Raw genomic sequence first — 6,945 nt, 5'->3', positions numbered from 1 at the left:
CCCCCCCCTCCCCGGTGGGTGCCCATTTCCCTTGCGTTTTTTCAAACTTATAATGACACTGTCCAAGATGTCCACTTATCTAAGACAAAACACTTTTCACCACCTGGATTATGGGTAGCCGTCTTGGACAATTTCGACTGCACATGTACGACAAAACGCAGTTGGCCAACCTGTTGGCAACTTGTGGACAATAGAAATAAGAAAAGTTGTGGTCACTTACCCACTCACTCATCACTCATTAATTCGTTTTTACTTACCCACCCACTTATCCACCCACATCCATCTATCTACTCACATGCTTAGTAAGCTATACATGTATCATAGCAATGTTCGTGCAGCACGCTTCTCTTATTTCCATTGTCCATAACTCAGCGACAAAACTGCTGGACAAAAGTTTGGTCGTAGTTCAGTACAAGGCTTAGCGAGGTTACCAAATAAAATAGTTTTTTACAAAAAAATTAAAACAAAATAATCAGGACAACGGCGTAAACCGTGAACGTTCCAGGCAGGACCAGACAGACAAACCACCGCCATGATATTGCAATAAAAATGGAAATTTCGTAACACGATCAAGAGAGCGAACCCTGGCCGGAACACGCGTGCCATCTGAAGCGATAGAATGGCCACACCCACACTCCGGAAGAGAGGACTAGAATTTAAAAACGTTTGTAGGTTTGGGTAAAGAGAAGCACATGGACACAATAATGGTCATTTACTGCTGGGAAAGAACAGGACAGACAGACAAAAACAACAGCAGGGAAAGTATGTACATAAGTAGGACCTATCAAAAGCCCTCCAACCACCCGCCCGAAAAACGTATGTGGTTTGACGTATAAAGATCAATTAAGCCGTGTCGGTTGCTCGCAAAGGTTATGCAGCTAGAGCCCCTAAGAGACGGGGAGAGGGAGACAGGGAGGGAGGGAGGGAGGGGGAGAGGAGGAGACAGACAGACAGACAGACAGACAGACAGACAGACAGACAGACAGACAGACAGAGGATGTGGGGAGGGGGGGGCAGTCAGCCCAGCGGAGGCAAAGCTAAACAAATAAATTTGGATCAGGGCGACGAAACCTGATTACACTATCGAACCGCAGCACGAAAAAAGAATAATTTACTATTTTCATCGTGTCCTGGGAACGCCCGTTGTCTGGACGGTCTGAAAACGACAACGTTCCGGATTTTATCTATAAAAGACAATGTTTCACAGTTTATCTATTTTCTCGGAATCTGAGTAAATTGTCTTTACTTCTTGAACGAAGTGACAACAACAACGTCCCATATTAGTTATCTATAAATGACGATGTTTCACACATATATATCTGTTATCGCTAAATCTGATTAAAATTCTCTTTGCTCAGGTAAGATGGACGGATGGATGGATGGGTAGATAGATGAATGGGTGACTGAAAACATAAGACGAACAGAACAATGGTTGGGCGGATAGATAGACGGGTGGATGGACAGACATGAGTCTACAGTACAGAAAGACGGTCAGAAGGGCGAATAATATGCAGATGATTGGATAGATAAATGAATGAACCCAATAAAAGCAAAGGGAAGGACGGGAAGACAGAATAATTAACATTAACAGGGAGGGGGGAGGGAGGGAGAGAGAGAGAGAGAGAGAGAGAGAGAGAGAGAGAGAGAGAGAGAAACATGGAGGCTGTCAACAGAGGAACAGACAATGGGTTGTCATCTCACCAAAAAAGTAGCGGTCTGAATTCTCCTTGTCTGTCAGCAGTGGTGCTCTACACTGAAAGCGACGCACAGATCTGAGGAGGAGACAAATATACGGGGTAAGTCTCGGGGATGGCATGACAAAATATTGACATGTGTAACAATAGAGTGTGTTTTTTTGTGTGTTTGTTTGGGTGGGTTTTTTTGTTGCAGTCGTTGTTTTTGGTTGTTTGTTGTTGTTGTTGTTGTTTCGTTTGCTGGTTGTTGTTTGTGTTTTTTTTGTTGGGGGTGGGGGTGGAGGGGGGTATATATTAATACATCAAGTTGTTTTTTTCTGCCAGTTACTTCATATCAGGGGTTGTCTCACCAGGGTCCATAAAAACATTAACATTTAAGAACACATTTGTTTAGCTGTAATTATAAAAAATAGTTTACAACATTTAGATAGATAATACAGGAGGTTAGCAGCGTCGACCTTGCTCGCCAGGGCCAACCCTGACTGAGAGGGACGCATAGTCCCAACAGACCAGACAATGACACCCAATTAACGTGTGACTGGTAAGAGCCTCAACCAGCTAATGATGGAGACAATCAACCAGGCCACACAGAAATGGACCCTCGTGAAGAGGGGCGAGGAAGCATGGAGCACCACGTCTTCCTAAGACCCCAGGTTCTAGATTCAAGTAATTCAAGTAATTCAAGTAATGCTAAAAGCCTGACCGTTACACCACAGACACCGGTACACATTGTCTAGAAACATCGAGATTGACCTGGCACTAAGCTGCAAACAATTGTCAGTGTTCAAACAAAAATATTCATCTACTTGTATTCCCTTCCCGACTGATTCAGCAGTTGGAACAAAGCCAGTTTCGGAAATGATATTATGTATGCTCCGTGTCCATAGACCAACTCAACAAGTTCTTATTGACTTCAGTTAGCGTTATTACATGTATAACTCAAAATCAAATCGTGTCTCTGTAAGGAATGAGGTAGGCCAACGCCTGAAAGTCGTGTGCTATCTGCCCGACTAGAGTGAAAGGAGATCGGAAGCGTGCTTTAAGGTCACGAACAACTAATCATTGTTTGTTTAGTATTAGTGACAGTTTTGCGGCATTTGCAACACAATTAGGTGATATAACTGTCGAAGATTGGAGGTGGTACATGAGAGTAACTAACACAAAAAGAAGGAGGAGAGATAAGGAGATAGATGTTTGATAGCAAACATGGAACAAACCACACCAGGGCACCCGCCAACCACCTATTGATAATGTTGACTATAAAGTATTTTCTATCCACCCGTAGGCCCGTCCATTACGCACATTATCACTTTTTTCTGACAAAAACTCACAATCAAGTCTAAGGTGATGCAGATAATTTTTTTTTTCATTTTAAAAATCTTTGTCGTAAAGCCACACACTGACATATCATAGAACACGTAAGAATACATCTGCGTTCAAAGCGATCACAACATGACTCGAAACAGACAAACAAACAGGCAGAAAAACAATTTTAAGGACTGGGGGAAGCGGTCATAAATCTTCCCAGAGCCGGGGACGAGCTCAAAGGCTCGTTTAACAGTAAAATTATTATGTTATCTTTCTTCCCAGCAGCCTCCGGCTATATCCCACGCATCAGGGGGCCGCATTGACAAAACCTAAGAGGCTTTGAAATCGGCGCAACACCTCTAGTTTGAATGAATGTTTGAAAGAAGGTGTTCTTGCTAACCCATTGACACAACAACTTATATCATTGAAGAGGAGGCGGTGCCCGTCTGGTCTTGTTGCCATATGAAGCGGGGAAGACAGGAGGTGAGGGAAGGTGTTGTTGTTGTTGTTGTTGTTAAAACTGTTGTTGATGTTTTTGTTTTAGTAGAGGTTTTACGGCGCTCGCAACTGCATAAGGTCATATGAGCGCCAGAAGATTAGAGGTGTTACAAGAGAGTAACAAACATTAAAAAAAGAAGAAGGGGAGATAAGGACGATAGATGTTTGATAGGAAAGAAGAAGCAAACCACACCAGAGCACCCGCCAACCACCCACAGGTTTGAGTTCGAGTTTGAGTAAAGAGAAGCACATGGACACAATAACAAGTCATTCCGAGCAAAGGAAGAAGCAAGACAGATAGACAGAAACAACAGAAGGAAAAGGAAAAAAAAGTAGGACCTACCAATGGCGCTCTCCAACCACACATCTCACTCCGTTGTGATAAAGGGTTGAGAACAAAAACATCCCGGAAAAGACGAAAGAGATTCTAACTCCCCATTAGGATTGGAACCCTGAACCCTATAGGCTGTTGGTCAAGTTGGTAAAACAACCACCCCTAACCCCCTACTGCGACACGCACTTAAAATCCGTCAATAATTCAGCTATAGTGTAAATTTACTTGCTTGTGGTCTCGGTCTCATACGTGGAGAGTTGGGAGTGTGTGGCTCGTTAGCGGAGGACCAGCCACGGTGAAGCATTAGTACATCATTAACGGGGCAGGGGGGAAATCGTTGTTGGGACCACCGATAATGAGAAGTGGGCAGAAGGTTCATAGATGATCGATTCACCTACTTTCGAAAGATTGATGGGGGGGAGGGGGTTGATTTTTTTTTCTTCGATAGCCTCATCGGATATGCGCGACAATCAATAACCCGGGGGACGGAGAGTAAGTTCAAAACGATAAAACACCTTGCAGCGTCAACATTTTATTGCTGGGAGTTGGTTATTGTAAACCAGTCATTCCATAAAATACAAAAATCTATTTTTCAAAACGTAAAAAATGCTTATACGTTATTCACAGCTTGCCTTCACTGATATGATATTCTCGAAAAGTATCTTCACCTATAATATGATAGTATCCAACGGGTCTCATATTATTCGGGAATAATAAATAGGGGGGTCAGTTGTCAGTTATGAAAGCAGACTTTAAGTGACAATATTTTACAAGGCTACAAGTACACAACAGTATAGAAAAAAACAACAGTTCAGCAATGTACAGTGGAGACAAAAACATAAAAGAGAGAATAAACGCACAGTCATTACGTTTTGGTAAGTTTTACGGCACTTGCAAAACAAGTCATAAGTGTCGAAGATTAAAGGTGGTACTAGATGGCAAAGAAATGTAGAAGAGATGAGTATAATGGAACTATAGATGTTTGAAAAAAAAGGAGGACCAAACAACACCAGAGCAGCCACCAACCCCCCACAAAAACGCAGAGACGGGAGGAAGAAAGAAAGAGAGAACAAAAATGATAAGAGCTTTTCTTTTCTTTTTTTCAGGGGGGGGGGGGATAAAAAGAGAATAGAAGCTACTCCAAGAGGATAAAAAAGAACGGGGTAGTAAGGGGACTGGCGACAAAACAAGAACAAAATAACCAAAGAAAACAGGTGGGAGCTTATGAGATTGAGTTAGAGAATCACATCGACACAAGAACAGCCATATAGTGCAGGGGGAAAGCAAGACGTATAGACTGAGGCAACTGAGGGGAAAGAAAAGAAAGAAGTAGGACCTTCCCGTGGCGCCCTCCAAGCACCAATTATGCACATACGTAAAGGCTCAAACAACGCATCGAACAGAACCTAGACGAGAAAACTACCTAGCTCTCTGTTTTGTACATTACGAAACTCTTTACAGCACGTTGACCTCGGGGGCAAAATCCTGACTTATCCCAACCAAGATGCAACCATAACTGAATACACGGAGCACAGTGACAAAATACACACGCAAGAAGTATAGTGTTTCCTTTCAAGCACGACCTGAAAAGCTGATGGAATCTACTTTGTATGGCGTGCCCTCGCCACATTTTCGTTGCTGGTGTCTGAGGTGTAGCGGTTATGCGCTTCACGGACGCATGCAGGAGACACAAGTTCGATTCCCGAGAGAGGCGGGTTGGGTTGGGGGGGGGGGCATTTTTATCGAATATCTCGGTCTTTCTACCGGGATGTTGTGTCCCTCTCACTCCGGGTTGGCTCTGACTGGCAGGCCTCCTAAATTATCTAAACTGTTTGAACATAACGAAACTCTTTACAGTGTGTTGACTTCCGGGGCAAAATCCTGACTTCTCCCAACCAAGAAGCAACCATAACAGAATACAAGGAGCACAGTGACAAAACACACACGCAAGAAGTATAGCGTTTCCTTTCAAGCACGACCTCAAAAGCTGATGAAATCTACTTTGAATGGCGTGCCCTCGCCACATATTTGTCACCAGCGTCTGAGGTGTAGCAGTTAGGCGCTTCACCGACGCATGCAGGAGACACAAGTTCGATTCCAAAATTGGCGAGAGGACATTTTCATCGTTTTTTCAGTTTTAGTAGAGGTTTTACGGCGCTCACAACTGCATAAGGTCATATGAGCGCCAAAAGATTAGAGGTGCTACAAGAGAGTAAAAAACATAAAAAAGAAGAAGGGGACATAGGGACGATAGATGTTTGATAGGAACGAAGGAGCAAACCAGAGCACTCGCCAACCACCCACGGACATTTTTATCGAGTATCTCTTGTCTTTCTACTGAGATGTATCCCTCTCAGTCCGGTCTGCTCTGACGGGCACGGTCTTTTAGTTTTAGTTTTAGTAAGAGTTTTACGGCACTTGCAACACAATAAGGTCGTATAAGTGCCGAAGATTAGAGGTGTTACAGGAGAGTAACAAACACAAAAAAGAAGGACGGGAGATAAAGACGATAGATGAAGATGTTTCTTAGGAAGGAAGAAGCAGCAGGGTCGGAAACAAGCCTCCTAAATGATCGAAGCGTACAGATAGGGGCGTAAAAATACCTACCTTTAAAAAGTATGTAAAGAAGCAAGACCTACCAGCAGCGCCCCCCAACTACCGATCCCATGTAAAACAGGTGGTTGTTCAAAACAAACATATGATATGTAACAAGTACAGATGAATTACATAAAAGAATCGATATTTATGAAAGTATTGGGATGTATTCTCATGAATTGGAAATACGACAACCTACGCGTGTTAACAGACCAAATTCAAACGTAGCAAGCTAGTGATAACTTGGCAGTAACGTGCGCAGTATTGTTTTACAAAAGAAAGCTCGCATAGCACAGGACGTCTTTAAATTTATTCAGTTGTTACCTTTCGGTGGGCATCATTATTTCAGAGACATAACACATATTATCATATTATGACTAGCCTTTGTCACTTTGTGTAAGCGAAGACAATGGTTAACCATCGCAAAGCGGCAGAGCTCTATGTCAGTATACATAAATCTTACGAAACACACTTGCATAGCGGACACACACACACATACACACACACACACACACA

General features: G+C 43.0%; 1 protein-coding gene across 5 annotated transcripts in view; it reads right to left on the bottom strand.

Annotated features, from left to right (window-relative positions):
- LOC101856525 (5-aminolevulinate synthase, erythroid-specific, mitochondrial) overlaps positions 1–6,945 on the bottom strand; it is a 73,164-nt gene that overhangs the window by 30,120 nt on the left and 36,099 nt on the right. For all 5 annotated transcript variants that reach the window (XM_013086180.2, XM_005104925.3, XM_013086181.2 and 2 more), the window contains exon 2: positions 1,702–1,772. The gene's annotated coding sequence lies outside the window, so the exon portion shown is untranslated. The remainder of the gene's footprint in view (positions 1–1,701; positions 1,773–6,945) is intronic.

Source organism: Aplysia californica, unplaced genomic scaffold (assembly GCF_000002075.1).
Source record: "Aplysia californica isolate F4 #8 unplaced genomic scaffold, AplCal3.0 scaffold00442, whole genome shotgun sequence".
NCBI classification, from domain to species: Eukaryota; Metazoa; Mollusca; class Gastropoda; order Aplysiida; family Aplysiidae; genus Aplysia; species Aplysia californica.
The sequence above is the reverse complement of the archived record's forward strand: the minus strand, read 5'-3'. Positions and strand labels throughout refer to the sequence as shown.